This window comes from Manacus candei, unplaced genomic scaffold, assembly GCF_025592945.1.
Source record: "Manacus candei isolate 608988 ecotype Guabito, Panama unplaced genomic scaffold, ASM2559294v1 h1tg000061l, whole genome shotgun sequence".
Lineage (NCBI taxonomy): Eukaryota > Metazoa > Chordata > Aves > Passeriformes > Pipridae > Manacus > Manacus candei.
The window spans coordinates 6,440,800-6,460,956 of record NW_026138109.1 but is presented as its reverse complement, the minus strand read 5'-3'; the positions used below and the strand labels follow the sequence as shown (position 1 = coordinate 6,460,956).

General features: G+C 44.0%; 1 protein-coding gene across 4 annotated transcripts in view; it reads left to right on the top strand.

The window, feature by feature from the left end:
- The first annotated feature begins 466 nt into the window (after nucleotides 1-466).
- Nucleotides 467-20,157, top strand: part of LOC127478637 (phospholipid-transporting ATPase FetA-like) — a 91,264-nt gene continuing 71,573 nt past the window's right edge. Inside the window, exons 1-3 of one of the 4 annotated variants that reach the window (XM_051804607.1) lie at nucleotides 467-591; nucleotides 8,831-9,103; nucleotides 16,125-16,324. The gene's annotated coding sequence lies outside the window, so the exon portion shown is untranslated. Of the gene's footprint in view, nucleotides 592-8,830; nucleotides 9,104-12,418; nucleotides 12,955-16,124; nucleotides 16,325-20,157 lie in introns of those variants that run through there. The other 3 variants (XM_051804605.1, XM_051804602.1, XM_051804604.1) reach the window with 3 other exon arrangements.

The following is a 20,157-nucleotide window of genomic DNA, read 5'->3' as shown; positions in this document are numbered from 1 at the left end:
GTGACCAGTTTAGACATAATCTTTGTGAACTGGTCACTGCAGTTAAATTAGGGGGCAGGAATCCAAGCCCTCAAAATACTGTCCATGCTTTGTCAAGTTCTAAGCACCCTTCCCAGGAAGTTGCAGTAGAGCGCTGTTTTTGTCACAGTCTTGCCTACTGGTTCAGGTAGCTGTTTCAAAGTGAAGTGTGTATTTATGTGTCTGAAGCAAAGGCCAGTTTATCTAATGGCAGCATTTCGCACCCTGACTCCTGCAAGGAAATTTAAAAAAAAAACCCAAGATGTCTCACGAGCATATTTCGCCTTGGATATGGTTCATAGAAGTTCAGCGTAGAGCCTGTCCTGAAAAACGTCATATCCAACACAAGCTGTTCTATGATCTTCTAGGACTGACAGTGTCCAGAGGCAGCGGAGAGGGAAATTGGAGCGATAAATAGAAAATAACTTCCCTCTCTCCTTTGAAGTCTCGCAGACGCGGTGCTGAAGCCAGCCCTCTTGGAAAGCACAGCAGCTCACTGGGTTGTAAATTCACGTACGCTGGGGCTCCTCCAGAAATCTGTGAGCAGAGAGTTATGAGAGATCAAAGCCTTAGGTAAGTAGGGCACCTATTATACCGAGCCTTTATCTTTTCTTGAGAGGAGATGGGAGAGAGCAGGAAGTTTGATGATTTTGCAAAGCTAAAGCAAAAGTTTATTTCTGTAGCTGGGGGATATCAGAGGCGTCTTCGCAGTGGTTTTGAATTTGCATCTCTCAATATTTGATGTCCCCTGTATGCAAGGAACATACTCAGGCACTCCAAAAACATGTAGGGTAAAGGGGAAATGATGCTAACAAGGTAACATCATTGTTTAACTTCCTCCCCTGACAATTTAAAATGTACTGAGGGATATCATTGTTGAAATAATTTCTCTTGTTCTTGTTTGTCAAATGCCTCTTTTCGAAAGCCTAAATATTACTGCTGGGTTAAACAGAAGTGTGTCTGTGATATTACCTTAACTCAAACTGATCTCAGAATAGATGGAAAGCTCTTCACATACTCAGAACATGGGAATGTGTGAAAAGCCCTAGAAAAGTATAAGTCCTGCCTAATTTTTCCTCCAAACATATTCCAGAATCTTGGCAGCTTCAGGCACCTCTTGGGACACATCAAATAATGAAGAGCCAAAATCTATGTAAGATTTGCAGTACAGCAAATTTTGAGAACTTGAGCAGTGGGATATATTCTCATCTGCTGGACACTGCAGGTCAGTTTCACTGCTCTTGGCACTGAATGTCTAAAGGTTAGACACAGACATCTGGCCTCGAAAATCCAAAAACTCAGGCCAATCCTTGACTAGCACCTAGTATTGTAGCTTCATTTCTGACTTATGCTGGGCCAGAAATTGGCTCTTAATAGCTTATTCCACAGGAAGTCCACCAAAATTTTTCCTCTTCTAGAATGAGTATTGGTGTGTCTGAGTCTGCTTTTGTGGGGGACTAGAACTGTATGCACTATGTTGCTCTTAGTGAACACTATTGTGATTGTATATCTGGTATGTTCAATAAAAATATTTTGTAATGTTTTAGAGTTCCCTGACTAATTCAGGGTGGATGATGCCAGACAGAGGTATGTCAGCGATCTCTTACAATAACATTTTAAAAGTTTTCAATTGTAGGAGTTCATGTGTGTTAAACAACTCTGAGTTTAACATGTGTTGTGATCTTTTGCTTGTTTGCACAGTTAGGTGCGTAGGGTCAAATTCTAATTTATGATCCTGCTGTAAATTCAAAGTCCTGTAACATTAACGAGGTTACTTATTTATCACATTAATGTTGTTAATCGTGGCTCACGCTAATTATGTTAACTTCAATCGTAGAAAAGGTGAGCTGAGCCCGAGAAACCTTGCAAAAGCCTTAACCTACATCTAACAAAATGAGCTATGAACATGCCATTCACCCCTGTGTGAGATTGGAGCCAGATTTTATTCTGTTCCTGCTCTTTAGCTTCTATTTTATACAGGTGTCTCTCACACCTTTCAATATTCTTTTCTTGTATAGTTCTCTACATTTAACTGTTAATAAGATTGGTCACAGAGCCAAAAAGTTTCTCTTCAGGTATTCATACATGACTGAAATATCTCTATTTCTCCAGAAGCCTTAGAAATTGTTGCTTTGAAGGTTATGTCACTGGTACTCTAACAAAATGCTGGGAAATTGGGACTTTTCACAGCAGCCAAAGGGAAGTAGGCACATGAATCTTCCTGAAATTCACTGGAAGGTGACAACCACACTATGGCAAAAGTTAAAATGGAAACTTTGGTCAGGAGTTCTCATGACAGCAGTGGGTTGTAGTGACTACATGACCAGGTGCTGCTTTTAGACTCATATTGTGGCTCCCTTTCTTTACTTGCACCTCTTATTTTTAGTTTTCCATCATAGTGAAAGTATCAGGGAGTCTGTTTGTGTGACAAACATCTGACATGCCTTAGAACAAATCAAACCAGGACTAAGAACACCAGGGAGGGCTGTTTGAATCCTAATCAGGAACAACAAACCCATTTCTACAGAGCTGTCCCTCCCTGGGGTCTTGTGCTATTCCTTCATATGTTTTGGAGTGAAAGGCTGTTTATAGCCTCATTATAGCATGTTTAGCATTAAATGTCAGGAAGCATCTGCTGGTATATTTCTCAGTAGGAGACTTCTAAATTCTGCAAGTGAGTTTGGGTAGCTGTCCTGAATATACATGGGAGTTCCCTCCAGAGATTTAAATCCTGTCTTTGAAGGCAAGTTAATGCTGTCTTGTTGCAAATTCACTTCATAAAATAGGGTTCTCAGTAAATGGTCAAGCTGAATATTCAACATTCTCTTCTTCCAGTAACATCCACTCTCTGGCCCATATCATAGGGCCCACTGTGAGACTTCTGTTGCTTGTGTTATTGCCATGTGTGAAGGCACACTCCCATGAGACACTGGTTTCAGCCAGCGAAGTTGTCTGGTTTAAGAAGTTAACCCCTGCCTAACCCCAGCACCACAGTTCATTGGGATGGGGGTTGTGGCGATGCAAGCCCTCGTGAGACCTTATTTTGAACTCAGTGGCTGAAAAGATGCATTAAAAAACCAAACAAACCCTTTGTGTCTGATTTGTATGGGAATAACTTCAAGTGAACATAACCAGACTTCCACTAGCTTATTGTCACTATATTGTGCAGATGTTGGTTTAAAGCCAGTGAGTCAGGTCATAGACTCATAGAATGGTTTGGGATGGAAGGGACCCTAAAGATCATATAGTTCCAACCCCAATGCCATGAGCAGGGACACCTTTCTGTAGACCAGGTTGCTCAGAGCTCCATCCAGCCTGGTAAAGAATTTCTTCCTAATATCTAATTTAAACCTGCTCTCTCTCAGTTTGAAGCCATTCCCCCTTGTCCTGTCACTACATGCCCTTCTAAAAAGTCCCTCTTCATTTTTCTTGTAGGATCCCTTCAGGCACTGGAGGCTACAATTAAGTCACCCCGAAACCTTCTCTTTTCCAGGTGGAACAATTCCAATTCTCTCAGCTTTTTCTTGTAGGAGAGGTACTCCTGTCCTTTAATTATCTTGATGGCCTCCTCTGGACTCGCTCCAACAGGTCCTTGTCCTTCCTGTGCTGGGGACCCCAGAGCTGGATGCAGTGCTCCAGGGGTCTTACCAGAGCAGAGCAGAGGGGTAGAATCCCCTCCCTCACCTGCTGCCCGCCCTGCTTTGGATGCAGCCCAGGACAGGATTGGTTCCTGGGCTGTGAGTGCACATGGCCGGGTCATGTCCAGCCTCTCACCCACCAGCACCCCAAGTCCTTCCCAGCAGGGCTGCTCTTGATCTGTTCATCCCCCAGCCTGTGTTGGTACCGGGGGTTGCCCTGACCCAAGTGCAGCACCTTGCACTTGGTCTTGTTAAACCTCATGAGATTCCCATGAGTCCACTTCCTGAGCTTGTCCAGGTCCCTTTGGATGGCATCCTGTCCTTCAGGTGTGTCAACAGCACCACTCAGCTTGGTGTCATCTGCAAATTTGCTGAGGCTGCATTTGATCCCTTTGTCTGTGTCCTTAATGAAGATATTAAATAACACTGATCCCAATATGGACACCATTTCTCACTGAGGTCCCCTGGGACTCTGAGCCATTGACCACTATCCTCTGGATGTGACCTTCCAACGAGTTTCTTGTCCATCTAACAGTCCACTCATCAAATCCATCTGCCTCCAATTTAGAGAGAAGGATGTTGTGGGATACCATGTCAAAGGCTTTACAGAAGTCCAGATAAATGACATCTGTAACCCTTCCCTTGTGCACTGATGTAGTCACCCCATCATACACGGCCACGGGGTTCATCAGCCACAACTTGCCCTTGGGGAAGCCGTGCTGGTTGTCTCAAACTACCTCCCTGTCCTCTATGTGCCTTAGCACATCTTCTAGGAGGATCTGTTCCATGACCTTACCTGAAGCTGACAGGTCAGTAGTTCTCAGGGTCATCCTTTCTCCCCTGTTTTAATAATGAGTACAATGTTTCCCCTTTTCCAGTCACCTGGGACTTCTCCTGACTGCCATGACTTTTCAGATATCATAGAGAGTGGCTTAGCAACTACATCAGCCAGTTTCCTCAGGACTCTGGGATGCATCTCATGGGGTCCCATAGACTTATGTATGTTCCGTTTCCTCAGGTGGTCATGAATCTGATCTTCTCTTACAGTGGGAGGGACGTTTTTCCCCCAGTCCCCATCCTTCTGTCCACGCACTCAAGAGGTGTGGGAAGAGAAGTTGCCAAGACTGAGGCAAAAAAGCTGCTGAGTACCTCAGCCTGCCCCTCACCCATCATTTCCAGTTTTCCAGCATTGTTTATCAGGGGTTGCACCTTCTTTGACCCTCCTTTTCTGGTTAATATACCTATATAAGCCCTTCCTTATTATTCTTTGCAACCCTTGCCAGGTTCAGTTCCAGCTTCATCTTGGCCTTCCTCACCCCATCCCTACACAACTTTACTTCATCTCTATACTCTTCCTTGGTCACCTGTCCTAACTTCCACTGTTTGTGCATTTTCTTCTTTCCCTTTAGTTTGATCAATGGGTCCCTGCTCAGCCATGCTGGTCAGTCCTTCCTTGCTTGAATTCTTAATTCTGGGGATTGCTAGCTCTCGTGCTCTATGGAAGACTTCCTTAAAGATCTGCCAGCTCTATTCCACTCCCCTGTCCCAGGAGATCTCACCAGCAGTCTCCCTAAAGAGCTGGAAGTCTTCTTTCCTAAAGTTCAGGGGCCTAAATTTACTTCTTACCTGACCCATGTCCCTTAGGACTGAAACTCCACTAATGCATGATCACTTCAGCCTAGGCTGCCTCCAATCTTGATGTCCCCAATTATCTTGTTTGTGTTGTCTTGTTGACCAACAGATCCAGTAATGCACCCCCTCTGCTAGGGCTGTCTATTACCTGGGTCAAGAATTTATCCATCATGCCTTCTAGGAGTCTCCTGGATTGTCTACAGCTTGCTGTGCTGCTTTCCCAGCAGATATCAGGGTGGTTGGAGTCCCACAATAGGACAAGAGCCTGTGAGAGCAATGCCTCTCATACCTGGAGCAAGAAGGATTTGTCAATAGGCTCCCTTGGGTCAGGCAACCTGTAGCAGACATCAACAGCACGGTTCCCTTTGTTTCCTTGGTCTCTGATTCTTACCCACAGGCTTTGGACTTGCTAGTTGCTGTTATTCAAAGACAGCTCTTCACACTCAATCCAACTCTTGATGCAGAGGGCAATCCCTCTGCCTCTCCTTCCTCTCCAGCCTCTTCTGATCAGTCCGAAGCTATCAACAGCTGCACTCCAGTCATGGGATTTGTCCCACCAAGTTTTGGTGGTGGCAACAGGGTTTAAGCTTTCTAGCAGCACAGTGGCTTCCAGCTCCTCCTGTTGGCTACCCATGCTGCAGGCATTGATGTAAAGGCACCTCAGCTGGCCTGTTGGCCATGTCGTCTCCCTAGAGGAACACCCCTTAATTCTTATAATTTCTCAGTGTTCAAGAGAAACACCATAAGAGAAACAATGCAGTGAAAATGCAAATAAATAAACTTCTTTTTTTGTTTTCCGTATCAGCTCCCAGTCTGAGGATAAGGGCAAACAGGAGCTTCTGGGGGTGGGTTTTGAGTAGAAGCTGATGACCCATGAAACTGCCCTGATGATTTGTAGCATAACCTCTTCGTTTGCAGGAAGTTCTGTGCCAAACCAGTCTGAGCTTTGGCATCCGTAAATGAAAGTGCCCACTTCTCTTCAACCCAACCAGTACATGTTCTTAGATACTTGGTTATGTATACCTGATAAACCATTTGGTCTCTTGCATGGCAAAGACCTAGAGAAGGATGCCCCAAAAAGTTGAATGTGGCTCATGAACGCATCTGTGTTTCAGGACTTGTCTTCAGGTAGGCTGGTTTTATCCATCTTTTTGGATATGCAGAAGGGCCAAACCTTCTTGCTTCACCCATCAGTGTCATTCTAAATTTTCTTACTCTGAGATGGCTGGTGTGCTTATTGCTGGGAGGATGAGTACCCACAAGAATTCACAAGAGTTCTGTCCATTGCCATGCCTCTTTCCCAGCACTTTACAGCTACAGAAGGAAGCCACAACACAGCAGGATATTTATAAAGCAGAAACTGAGGGTGAAGAAACACAGTCAGTAGCTATGTACAGACACTGAATTCACTGAGCATGAGAAAAAGAGGTTATTGGTACCTATTGGTACCACCCATACTCCACAAGATGGGAGAGAGGGGAAATGCTCCCCAATATTTTGTAAAGAAGACAACAGCTTTGGAAAGAACTTCTCTGGAAGAAATCTTCTGGAAAAGAGCTGAGAGTCATTAAGGGAAGAGCAGATCACGTAAGCAGTTCTTGCAACACAGCTTTCCATCAGGCAGCAGCATGCCTTTCTTTTCCCCTTAAAAATTGCATCATTCTTAAACAGTAGCTTTTTAACTCCAAACAAAGGGAGTTCTCGTGCTACAAAAACTTTAACCTAAAGCTGCACTCCTAGTTCCAAATTGTTAACCATTGTTACTTTGAAGTTATTTTTACTTTAGTGACCAACACAGCAGAGACAGGAAAGAATTGTAATTTTGTGTATCCTCCAAGGCTGATTCTGAAGGCTGTGTGAAAGTCTTCCTATCAGCTCGCTGACTCATAGCTATAGTGCTTGGAGGCAAAACGCTAACAGGAGAGGCTGTCATATTTCTGTTGGTATTAAAACTAAAATCTGCTCTCTGTGGCACCTTTTTTCCTTATGAAGACCTTCTGTTTCAATAGTAATATCATGAACTGATACATGAACTGGAAAGTAAACAGAAAAAGAGCTTATTCATTTCTACCCCACACAGAAGTGAGTATTCCCATTCTGGGGGGAAAAAAAAGTGTTTTTAACAGGACTTTGAGACAGCCTCTGTTATATAAGGCATTTGTTATATGAAAGAGACTGAAAAATTCTCATGTTCTGAGATATCACTGGTGTGTCTCTAAACACCTTTTAGTTGCTGATGTTTGCTACTTGGTCTCTTGATGAAGTGAAGAATTATTGCTCCCTTTTATGAATAAGAAAATAGAAGCACAGCAGCATTTATTCACTCACTCAGGATCTGCCACAGATATGAGAGGGGATCTGAATCTCATTTCAGTGTCGCTCGGTCTGTTATCCTTCCTTCTTTAGGTCATGTCCACATGACCCTATTAGTCATAACCATGGTCCACTACCTAATGAGAGATCTTCAAATAAAATTGTAAGCTTTCACTGCTATGTTTGCAATTTCACCTGCTGCATTGAAAGCCAAAGAACAGATTTAGTTTAAAAAGGGCTGCAGAGAAAGTGGTACTGATAAATCTCTTTTTGTTAGCCAAGAACAGACAGAATACAAAAAAAACCCCAAATAGATAAGATGGTTAAGGACATGTGAATTACATTTTAGAAAGGCTTCTGCTTCAATAATTTAGCATATTGCAAGGAATGTTAAAAAAAAAAAAAAAAAAAAAATCTTTATCTATTTCAACCTGACATTAATTCAGAATTTTTCAGGCAGAAAGTGTCATTGAATCTAAAAGTAGGTGGCAAAAAGGACTTACAGGAGCTAGTCAATGCTTGTGAATTAGTACTGGAAGTTTGCATTACTGAATTGTAGGAAAAGATGCAATACTGGTGTTGCAGATAAATGTCATTATTTAGACAATTTAATTTTGTCTTAAGTTTTCCTATTGCACCCTATCACAGTTGTACTGGGGTGATTTTTTTAGATTAGTTCTGCCTCTTCTCCATCTCAGAATTATCATTGTAAACTTTTTTTTCAGGTTGAAGAGGGCATTGAAACAAAAAACTTTGTGTCAAAAGCTGAACTTAGATGGGGTTTTTTTATAGCCATGGAATCCAGAAACTTGAATCAGTACCCTGTTGTATTTGGCACCACAAATCTCCCAAATAATCGACTACCCCACAGAAGTGGTATACATTTTATAAGTCCTTATGGGAGATAGTGAAATATCTGACCTGTAAGAAAGAATATAACTTGTGATTGGAATTCTCCATCTGAGTGTTGACCAAGAAGACAAATCCGCTGATGGCCTAAAGTTGAGCTCAGCGTCCCGCTGTTGCTTTAGCTGCAGCAGGGTGCACCAGTGGGTTTTTTGGGCTGCATTTCTCTCAGATGAAATACAGAGTCCTGCCTATGGTACATAAACCTTTGTAATACCCGGTGTCACACCCGAGTCCAACGATCAATTGCCTTTTATTTGCTCAGTGCTGCACGGTGCCATGTTCCACCCACAGCCCCGGGAACTTTGCCTTTTCTCTTGCAGCCCTTATCGAGTACACGGAACAAGCCAAGACATCCTGTAACTTCTGGATCGTGTTCAGTGTGCCCCTGCACAGGTTTGCCTCCAGATCCTGGAAAGCGTGTTGTGCTCCCGTGAGCTTCACCTCCCAGCTGGGGAGAAGGCTGGCATGCTCCGTGGAGGAACCATCCAGGGAGTTTAAAAGAAGCTGCGTCTTTTTGTATGGTGCTGAAAACAATCCCTTCTGCTTGTTGTGACAAACAGCTTCAGGTAGAAAAGAGGACACAAAACAGCCAGGTAGGACAATTTCTTCATTTCTTCTTCTAGGAGAAAACAGTAAAAACTTGCATAGGAACCCAGATTTCAGCTATGTTTTCCTGTGCATTTTTTTCCTTTTGCATACTGGGTTATGGTGCATCTGCAAATGCTGGTTCTTAATAATGAGTCTGGTGTCTTAATTTTCTGTATGTAGTGCTAGCCCACCAATGTTTGCATGTGCTCAGCACTGGCTCCAGAAGGAACAGGATGAGGTTCTTGCACCTGTGTGAAGTGATAGAGGGGTAAGGAGGAAAACCCACATGAGCACTCAAGACTCACACATTAGGAAAACTCAAAGCGAGGAGTTCTGCTCCACTGTCTGTATAAATGTGTGTGTATATATATACACACACACATATATATAATGTTTGTTTATTTATTTGTTTGTTTGATTGTTTAAGCCAATTTTCACATTTTAAAGGTGGAATTATGTGGCTTTACCAGTGCTTCCAATGCCATCACCCAAGCAGGAGCATCTGAGAGTGTAGATCACAGTCCATTAACAACTTTTCCCCATGTGCTCCAATGACAGACAGCAGTGTGAGATGGTTAGACTGAGAGTTGGGCAGCACTGCAGTGGTTCCAAGGTCAGAGCTGGGTGCATGCCCTGTAGACATGGCTGATAACTATGATCCATAGATAAACAAGACTCCTTTTCCTTTTCCCTGACTCACTCCAGCGGCCTGTGGAGCTCCCTGAATACCTCCATATGTGATTTAGCACTACTCTTTCATCCATTGCTTCCTTCCTACTCCATTGTTCACGTGATTCTGAGTTTGCTGGGATATGCAGCTGCTGTGGGCTGCAGTTTCAGTGGCAATATGGATTACCAAGTAGTTTAACATCAAGACCTTCACTTGCTTTCCCCTGACCTTTGGTGGGAGCTGTTCTGTGTAATTTATACTCTTGTCACTAGAAATGTTGCCAATGCATTCCCCACCTGCCATTGCACTTCTTGGACAAACAAGACTTGGTTTACTTTTCCATCTTAAATGTACAGATTTGGCTTTACAAGAGTACAAAAGATACAGGTGTGAGGGGAGTGAGAACAATGGTTTTGCTTAATTTATGCTTGTTTGCAAGGGACTGCTGTCTTGCATTCCAATTAGAATTGCTCTCCCTGCTATTCTCTTCTAGACCTCTTCACCCTTGGAGCCATGTCCTCAGAGTGTTTTTCCCAAGGGCTCTGTCTCTGCACTGGGTGGGGTGGCTGGAGTGTATCCTGAAGGCTGTTCCTCCATAACAAAGCCATCCAAACTGATGTGTATCTCCTCCTGAGCTGCTGTAGTTTGTAGGAACTGTCATGTAAGCATAAACTAAAACTGATGGTGATTTATGTTTGTTTGTGTGACTGTAAACCATGACTACTCCAATTAACATCCTCTCCAGCTATATATGCTGCAAGATCAGACGCCTCAGCTGCCTGTGTTAGATTTCCCAGGTACCTTACAGAAGTCCCCAGTCTCTACTACCTCCAAATAGAGGCATCCCACATTAAAATCACTGATTTCCAGTGCTTTTTGTTACTATTACACCCATCAAGCAATAGGTTTGTCTTTTGGTTTAAGTCTCATTCTAGGCCTGTCTCTCTTCATCCTGGTATGCTCCCAAAGTTTCTTTTTTTCACATGTGAATTCTTTTGCCTCTGCTGCCTGGCCTTCACAGCTCCATAAGTATGTTTGTTCTTTCTTTAACTCTTCTTCTTCAAGTGATGTAAGAGCCTCCATGGAGGCCTTTTCTTGTTTTGCTAAGAAACAGAAGACTAGAAACACAAACCAAAAACTTGAACAAAATTGTAGGACACTTGCAAGATCAGCTGCAGACTGCAACAAGTTTCCAAGAAATCATTCATTTAAAACCTTTCCACTACATCAGATATTGATTAATGAAGCAATATATACTTTGGTCTGTTTAAATGTCATGCCTCACAGACAGGGTTGCCTCATAGCCCAAATATTTTCAGGAGTCTCAAGGTATATCTGTGTGATGCATAACTTTACCACGAGCCAGAGCGAATTCCCAGCTCCAGCCAGACTCCAGACACTACTTTTGACTCTGTGTGCTTGCCAGATACTGTCATTCTCTGGATTGTCACCAGTTTCATTTCTGGTCAACCCTTGCTGCAAACTGTGCTGCAGGTGGACTGGCCAGAAGAATGTGCTCTTCTTTATTTAGTTTACAAACAGCATTTTTTCTCAGCATTTTTTTCATGGACTGGTGTACATATGTTCTTTCCAAATTTGCTGCACAAACTGATTTGGGACACTGCCTTTGCCTAATCCCTTTGTGTTTTATGCTGGTGGATTTTTTCTCCTAATGCCAAAATAGCAGTTTGACTGTAGGAAAAACTTCGAGTCCATGCCTTTCTGGGCAGACACAACCTGTTTAGCAGATGGCATCCAAGGAAACACTCAGACCTCTGTCTGAGCTGACTACATGTCTGTACCAAGCTCATCCCCAAAGCTAATCCAATCTTGCTTCTTCTAAGAGAATTTCATTTACTGACACGAGGCATTTATTCCGTTCTGATTACACCACCTTTGCCAAGTCTTTAAGGATTACATGTGTTTTTTAGTACTTTGCTTCATCTAGGGAAGTTGGCTGGACATCCACAACTTCTCTGGGCAACCTGTTCCAATGCCTTACCACACTCACAGTAAGAATTCTACCTAATACCTAATCTAAACCTGCCCTCTTTCAAATTAAAAGCATTCTCCCTTGTTCTATCTTTGCATGTCTTTGTCAAATGCCCTCTCCAGGCTACTTGTAGCCTCCCTTCAGGTACTGAAAGGCTGCTAAGAAAGTTAAAAATGTATTATCTGAAATAATGGAACATGGCAAAAAAAGAACGTAAAAGAAAAATTCATACCCTGAAGATTATGCTTAAGAGTACAGTTCCTCCTTGTCTGCATTAATCCTTATGTGGCTTCCACCACTCTTTCTATTATAATAAGCTGGGATGTCCTGCAGTTATCTAAAGATAACTTGGGGGGAAGAGGCACCAAAACTGATTGAGTTTGCTTCAGTGCCACACCAAGCTAGAGGGCCATGGCCCTTGTGTTTCTTTTCATTTCCTTATTAAAAAAACTAGTTTCTTTATTTCTCCTGACTAGGCATTTGGTGCCCCACAGCACTGCTGAAACTTTACTTAATTCCCTTTAGTCCCAGAGTCTTTGATTATGTTTTCTGCTGTGTACCTTCATTAGCACATTACCAGCTTCAGGCTGTGTGTCATTACCTTCTGGAGCTACACTGGCAAAACCTTGGTCACTCTGTCAGAAGCAGAAAATGCTGTCTCTTCTTGTGGGGCCCACAACTTACTTAACCCTGCAAGCAGCATATGAAAACCAAACGTGGTGCAACAAACTGTAACTCGGGGAATAAGGTGTTTAATTTAAATACCTGCCTGCCTTTTCATGTATCTCCTTGATTTTAAAGGGATCTTCTGTGATAATGCATCATACCCCAACTGTAGAAATGGCAAAAATTAACCTCAAGTGAGCTACACCCGCAGAGTCCTTGTGCCTGTGTGCACCGCACGTTTCTCTCTGATTTCTCTGCTGCTGTCTTTTCCCCCTGCAGGTTCTCCTAAACTCTTGGGAGAAGAGCATCCCTCTTTAACACTGCCATCACCTCCTGAAGGCCCCATGCACCCACCAGGTTACTCCTCTCTTTTCTGCGGCTGCAGAGGGAGATGCTGCAAAGCAGTGCCACAGAAAGGGACCTGGGGGTCCTGGTCGATGGCAAGTTGAATATGAGTCAGCAGTGCCCTGGCAGCCAGGAGGGCCAACCATGTCCTGGGGGACATCAGGCAAAGCATCACCAGCCAGGTGAGGGAGGGGATTGTCCTGCTCTGCTCTGCGCTGGGACAGCCTCACCTTGAACATTGTGTGTAGTTTTGGGCACCACAATGTAAGAAAAATTTTAAGCCATTAGAGAGTGTCCAAAGGAGGGCAACGAAGATGGTGAAGGGCCTTGAGGGGAAGCTGTGTGAGGAGCAGCTGAGGGCACTTGGTCTGTTCAGCCTGTAGAAGAGGAGACTGAGGGGAGACCTCATTGTGGTCTTCAACATCCTCATGAAGGGAAGCAGAGGGGTTGGCACTGATGTCTTCTCTGTGGTGACCAGTGACAGAACTCAAGGGAATGGCCTGAAGTTGTGCCAGGGGAGATTTAGGTTGGATATTAGTAAACAGTTCTTCACCCAGAGGGTGGGTGGGCACTGAAATTGATTCCCTAGGACAGTGGTCACAGCACCAAGCCTGACAGAGTTCAAGAAGTGTTTGGATGATACTCTCAGGCACATGGTGTGACTCTTGGGGATGGTCCTGTGCAGGGCTAAGGGTTGAACTTGATGATCCTTGTGGGTCCCTTCCAACTTGGCATATTCTGTGATTCTGTGACTTCTGTTTCAGTCAACAGGAACTCAGTGCTTAAATGCTGGCTGTCCATGTGCACAGAGATGGGAATAATACAGGTTTTTGCTCTCAGGCATGTAAGCACAAAGGAACACGCACATCTGTTAAACACCTGGAGAACAGCTATAGGAACAATCCAAGATTAATTAAACTTGCACTGAATAAAAGCAAAGGCTGGCAGTGATGAGACCTGGCTATGCTGTGGCCATACTGGTGGAGCTGTGGTTATATATGGCTTATTTACTGCCAAGATGGTGCTGCTGTTGAAGTGCAAACTGTCGATAAAAATGTCATGCAGTTTTGTTGGGGAAATATTCAGGGAAATAAATGGTTTTGTGCCTATTTAAGTCATATTGCATTACAGTAGACATTTTAGATTTTCAGTTAATTATTTAAGGTTTGATGTTCCAGAGGGGAGCCAAATTCTCTCTTATTAATACATTAGCCTCCCTGGGCCTTGTTTTATATGATAGCTATTTTTTTTCTGACCCTGCTCCTCTGCTACCAGGCAGAGGTTTCCTTGTTCTTCTCAGAGTTCACAAAATTTGAGTTATGACAGGTCAAGAAGTCACTCAGTCCTGGTCACCAGTACTACAATAATATTCTTCTATGTGCTCCTATCTGTTTTGGGATAATGGCCCTATGGAATGTTGGTGCTGCTGCATATCTCTAAAATGAACATCATTCAGTCACCCCCAAGGTCCTCCTGACCTCTCTTAACTGGGCTGGCTTATCACCATCTAGCCAGCAAAAGCTGTAATAATATAACAAGGACTTAATCATAGAATCATAGAATCATAGCATGGTTTGGGTCAAAGAGACCTTAAAGATCATCTAGCTCCAATACCCTGCCAAAGGCAGGAACATCTTCCACCAGACCAGGTTCTTCAGAGCCCCATCCAGCCTGGCCTTGAACACCTAGTGCAGTAAATATTACTTCAAAATACACAAAAGATCATTGATAATGTCCTGGAAGGCAGCAGGTTGCATCCATATTTTTCCTGGCAGGATAGGTACGATTGTAACCTGGAAAAGAGACAGTAGAGATATACATGCACATGGTATGTTTAATTTGGAATTATGGTTAAAGTGCTTATGAGCATAATGGGTGTGATGACGCCCCACTGAGTTTTTCATGTGACAGATGACTGACTGTCAGAGCAATATATAATGAACCTCATGAAAGACTTAAAGAAATAAATCCCAGATCTCTTGGCTGATGCTCTAGGGAATGCAGATCCAGAGATTTCCCATCCTTTCCACACATGCCTAGCACACAAGAGTGTGCAGTGGGGGATAAGGCTGCGTGGCCACAGTACAAAATAGTCTGTCCAGTGTCATGGACACTGCTCCTCAGTGTCACCTGTGCTTCCCCCCTGGAAATCTGAAGGGCAGATCCATCACAGCCCCATCCATCTGCTGAGCTCTCCCAGCACATCTGTTAGGCTGCACTGCTTGCTCTGCCTTGGCAGAATATGCAGAGGAAGTACGTGGGCTAAGCATAACTAGGACTAGAGCATCTCTGGGAGGCTACCTAAGACTAAATATTGTATAACCATTACACAGGTCTTCAGGTGATGTTATTCCATGCCAAAAGCGCCATTTCTCCCACAGGTGCTGCCCGTTTTTCCCATATGGGAAGACTCTGTAAAATGCCAAGGCTCTGCATAGGTTGGATTTGCTCTGTACGTTCAATCACGGGGTCCCACTGCGGGGTATCCTGATTCCTCAGTGGTATGAGCTGGGTTTTTTGATGTGTATCTGAGGGCTGTGCATGTGACAGTGTCTGAAGTGCCACCAGACACAGCACATGTGTCTGTGGCAGCTACTGCCTTGCAAATAGCAGCCAGCAGCCTTGTGCAATACCCCAGTCACAGAGCGCGCTTTCCTTGGAGGCTCTAACAAGCTGGGCTGTGGCTTTGCCCTCAGCTATTGAGTTTTTTCTATTCACATAGGCATGATTAGCTTTTAATGAGCCCTCCTGAGCATCCCCTCGAGATTCCCCTTTTTTCACTGGTGATGATTAGGAAATATGCACTAATCACAGTATGGACACATCTGGGGTTTGCTGCAGCGGCTGATTAATCCCTGTGCTTTGCCTGTACGGTCAGGCACGTGCAGTGTTGTAGGCCAATGAAGAGACTCAGATTTATACTCCAACAACATAATCCTGAGACAGGTGAATATCCATCAGCTCCCACTAATATCTGTGACCATCAAATCACTTAGTTTCTCATAGGATCACACAGAATATTTCAGGAGAGCCATGAGACTTCTGCCCTTGTAACAGCCCCTTCTCTATCAGGGCAATGAAATTTTTGGCCAGAAGGGAGTTTGTAAACACAAGATCCCAAATCTGGTGGGAACTGGACTCAGAAATGAGTTAATCTCAGGCTTGTTCCCTGCAGAACTGATTTTTTCTGAAGGTTTATCTCCCCTTCAGTGTAATCTGAGCAGCTCAACACAGATGAATGCTCTTCAATCAAATATTTGCAGCTCTGCTCCATCTCCCATGGGCTACAACGCAACTGAGAGACATTATTTCAATTTCTGTTTTAAAACATCAGGAGGTATCACATTTGCAGGTGTTGGTGCCAGGAAGATGAGGTCAACAGTACCAGAGCAAGCTGCTGTTATCTTTTCAAAGACATGAGTCTGTGGCTTTGTGGATTTCTCATGATTTTACCCAGCTGATTGTTGTTTGTCAAGGGCTTGGAATACTGGGCAAGGGGCTTTGGTGGAGAAAGGGCATCTCTAGCCACGCATCCTTCCTTCTCTGCTGCAGGTAAGTAGCACTCCACCAAATCCTGATCAGTACGACTCAAGTTATTCTGCACACACCCACAGAAACTATTCTCTGACCATTTCCATGTAGCATGTACTGTGACAGCTCCCAGCTTCTGGAGTAATTGATGAAGTATGGGAATACTTCTGCATTAACCTGCAGTACCGATTCTGCACACTTCAGATTACACCCAGAGGGATGGATACATACAGCTATGAATCCAGAGCATCCCTTCAAATTGAGTTACTTTGGAATTCTACCAGTTTAATTCCTTGGTGGAGAAGTCAAATGAGTTTGACTAAGTGGCTCCCAAAAGGCAAGGATAGCACTAGAGCAACTGGTCATTTTGTGACATTGCCTTTCTCTGCCCATTTAATTTGCCTCCTACAGGCTGGTCATGGTAACAGGAACATGAAGTGTTTAATTTTCCCCTCCTCTGCAGTGTTGAGGTGTGCTTCCTGGTGCCAGTTGGACAGTTCCACCTGCCACATCTTCTGCAGGGATCAAGGACACTGCCAGTGCACTTCATCTTTCCTTACCTGTGCTATAGTATATTTTAGGACCTTTGGTCATTCATTAATCATTTTATGATTGTGCTGGTGTTTCTTGGACTACTGCAATTTACAACTTGGATGTTCTTCCTACACTCCTTTTTTTAAACAGCTCTCTGATATTAAAGGGGTGGACAAGAGAGTCCCAATTTGTTCCTTTCAGTCCTGTATTTCTTATGCATCTTACACTGACTTTTGACAGCAAGAGGATACACAATGCTCTGGTGTGGCCTCAAATTGAATATTGTGTGCAATTTTGGGCACCACAATATAAGAAAAATAGAGAGTGTCCAAAGGAGGGCAACGAAGATGGTGAAGGGCCTTGAGGGGAAGCCATAAGAGGAGCAGCTGAGGTAACTTGTTCTGTTCAGCCTGCAGAAGAGGAGACTGAGGGGAGACCTCATTGCAGTTACAACTTCCTTGTGAGAGGAAGAGGAGGGGCAGGCACTGATGTCTTCTCTGTGGTGGCCAGTGACAGGACTGGCCTGAATTTGTGTCAGGGGAGGTTTAGGTTGGATATGAGAAAAAGGTTCTTCACCCAGAGGGTGGGTGGGCACTGGAACTGATTCCCCAAGACAGTGGTCATAGCACCAAGCCTGGCAAAGTTCAAGGAGTGTAGGGATGATACTCTCAGGCACACGGTGTAACTCTTGGGGATGGTCCTGTGCAGGGCTAAGGGTTGGACTCGATGGTCCTTGTGGGTCTCTTCCAACTTGGCATGTTGTGTGGTCTCTCATAACAAAGGCAGTTGGGACACGATGCCTATCTGACCCTTGCACACACTGCAGGTGCTCATAACAACAGATGTGGCAGGGGTCCCCACAGTGAAATAGGCTACTTATCCTTCCCCTACACAAGGAGCTTCTCACTGGCCAGGACTAGCAAGGAAAAGATAGAAAAGCTAGGATGAGGAAAGCACAGGCTATGGGAGGAGATTCAGTCATCTAAGGCTGACCCTTGGAGGTTTGTGAGGAAATCCTCCAGCACCATGTAGAAAGGCTTTTCTGGAACTGTGACAACCATGGTTAGGATGAGCAATGCACTTGTGTTGTTCTAGGAGACAGAGATAAGTTTGGGTGGAAATGATCCCTGGAGATTGTACCAAGTCTGGGTGCTTGGGGAACCCATCTTGGCTCCATAGGTCACAGCTGCTTCTCTGCAGAGAGAAGTACCAGCCATCATAGAGCAGGTCAGGCTTCAAACCTTGCAGTTCAGGAGTTGTAGACTGCAGTTACAAGACAGAAAGGGAAAGCAAAGTCCATCAGTACTCCTTTTGAACTATACAGGTTCTTTGGGAAAGCATCTAGATGACAGACATTTTAAAAATGGCATTGTCATAGGGAAGGGTTCTCAAGGACTGACATTTGGTTTAAGTCTACGTTGTGGGATGCTCCAGAGCGTGTTTCTCTCCTTTCCTCTAGTTCTGCTCTCCAGTTACTCTGGGGTGTATTGAGCCATTCAAAGCTTTACTAGGTCACCAGACATGTTGGGTTCTGGGTGATCCAGAGAGTATCCTCTCCTCTGTCAGCTTTGCTGTTGGGAGGGAGAGCAAATCTGGTCTGGAGAGTGGGCTGAGGGCACTTCTTACACATCAGTGTCAGTAAGACTTCATTTTTAGATCTTGATTGTAGTTGAAACGCCACAGTTGAAATGACTGGAAGCCATTTTCCCAGATACAGTCTTAGGATAAGATCTTAATGGCATGAATTTAAATCCACCCCACTCTGGCTAGCCCTCTGTGACTAGTGGGCCATTGGGAAAGTGGAGGATTAAAAGGTGAAGGACCACAGTATGGAGGAGGCTGCCTGGCCAAGAAAACAGCTCATTTACTGGAAAAGCTATAGAATGAACTTCTTCCCACAACTGTGGGTCATGGCAAGTCACTGCTGCCTTTCTGCAGCTGTCCAGCTGAATTCCTGCCCAAATCATGCTGGCTGCAGTGCACACTCAGACACCCAGCATACGTGTACACCCTTTATACCGAACTGAAATTCCGACAACTGACACTGTGGGCAGCAGTGGTCCCTGGTGTGTCCAGAAATCCACAAAGGCTGATGCAAATGATGTGATGATTGGGAAGATGCTATCCAGGGAAAAACTGTAAGGCAAGGACAAGAGAACTCAGAGCTGAATTCATAACCCTGAGTCACTCCTGCTCTTCTGAGTGCTTCCATGTATGCTGAGCTTCCCTACGTGAGCAGGTTCACCGAAGTCCACGAGGAAAGCATAGCCGAGGGAAAAAGTTATTGGCAATGTATGTGAGGTGGATTTTCAGTGCCAAGAAAAATCACTAACAAATCAGCCTACTAAACTTTTAGTTATTTTGAAGTCTAAACAAGCCCCAGCACTCGCATATGCCTGTATGTCAAGGGAAGGAGATAAACCTAACTCTCGGAAGGAAGAAATGACTGTGGCCAAGGTCAAAGTGGTAACAAGCAAGTATAAAGACAGCAGCAAAGGAAGTGGGAGTAGTGTGGAATGAATCGTCATCAACTGACATATTAAGATGCCACGAAAAACGCAGATTACAGTTAAAAGAAGGAGGAAAGCTCCAGAATGAAGGAAGAACAAGGGATTCCCCAAATATGTAGAAGGACCAAAATTAATCCAGATCCTTGTACTTTTGCTCGAAGGAAAAAATGTGATACTTGGGCTGTTGCTATTGAGATGTGCGTGATCAGAATATGAGAAATGGCTAGTGCAGGGGGAATTTCTTTTCCAATTAGATGCTGTCAAGTTCAAAATCATCTGAAAATGACCTGGATCTTGAGGAGATTAGTCCTACATGCCATGTCCCAGGTTGGCTGTTTGAATGGATACTGTGTGTTGTAAGTAGGAAGCCAATTCAATGAATATTGTCTCAAATAGGTGTTGCTTGGAATAACCCTGGAGTCATGTAAAGGGGCATAGGGTCTTGTTCTTCTTTCAGAAATGGTGCTATATGGTCCATTTAATTCCCTCTCTGTTCTGCAACCTTCATGACCACTGGAATACTGCCATTGCAGCATGCAGAGTGATCCATAGCTTTCCTCTGGACAGCACTCCAGAAAATTTCACTTTCTAGAAAATGCTCCTTGGCAAAGCCTCAACTCTCATGTTACTATAATTAATCAGCTGATTAATGCATTCAAGTGTTTATGGGTAGGCTTGAAATTAATTTTAACAGTGTTCATGTAAACCCAGTGGGAAAACTCAGAAGCTGAAGGAAAAATCAGAGACAAATACATCTAGAAATCCTTTATGTGAAACATTCTCTTGTTGTCTACAATAGATTGAGACATT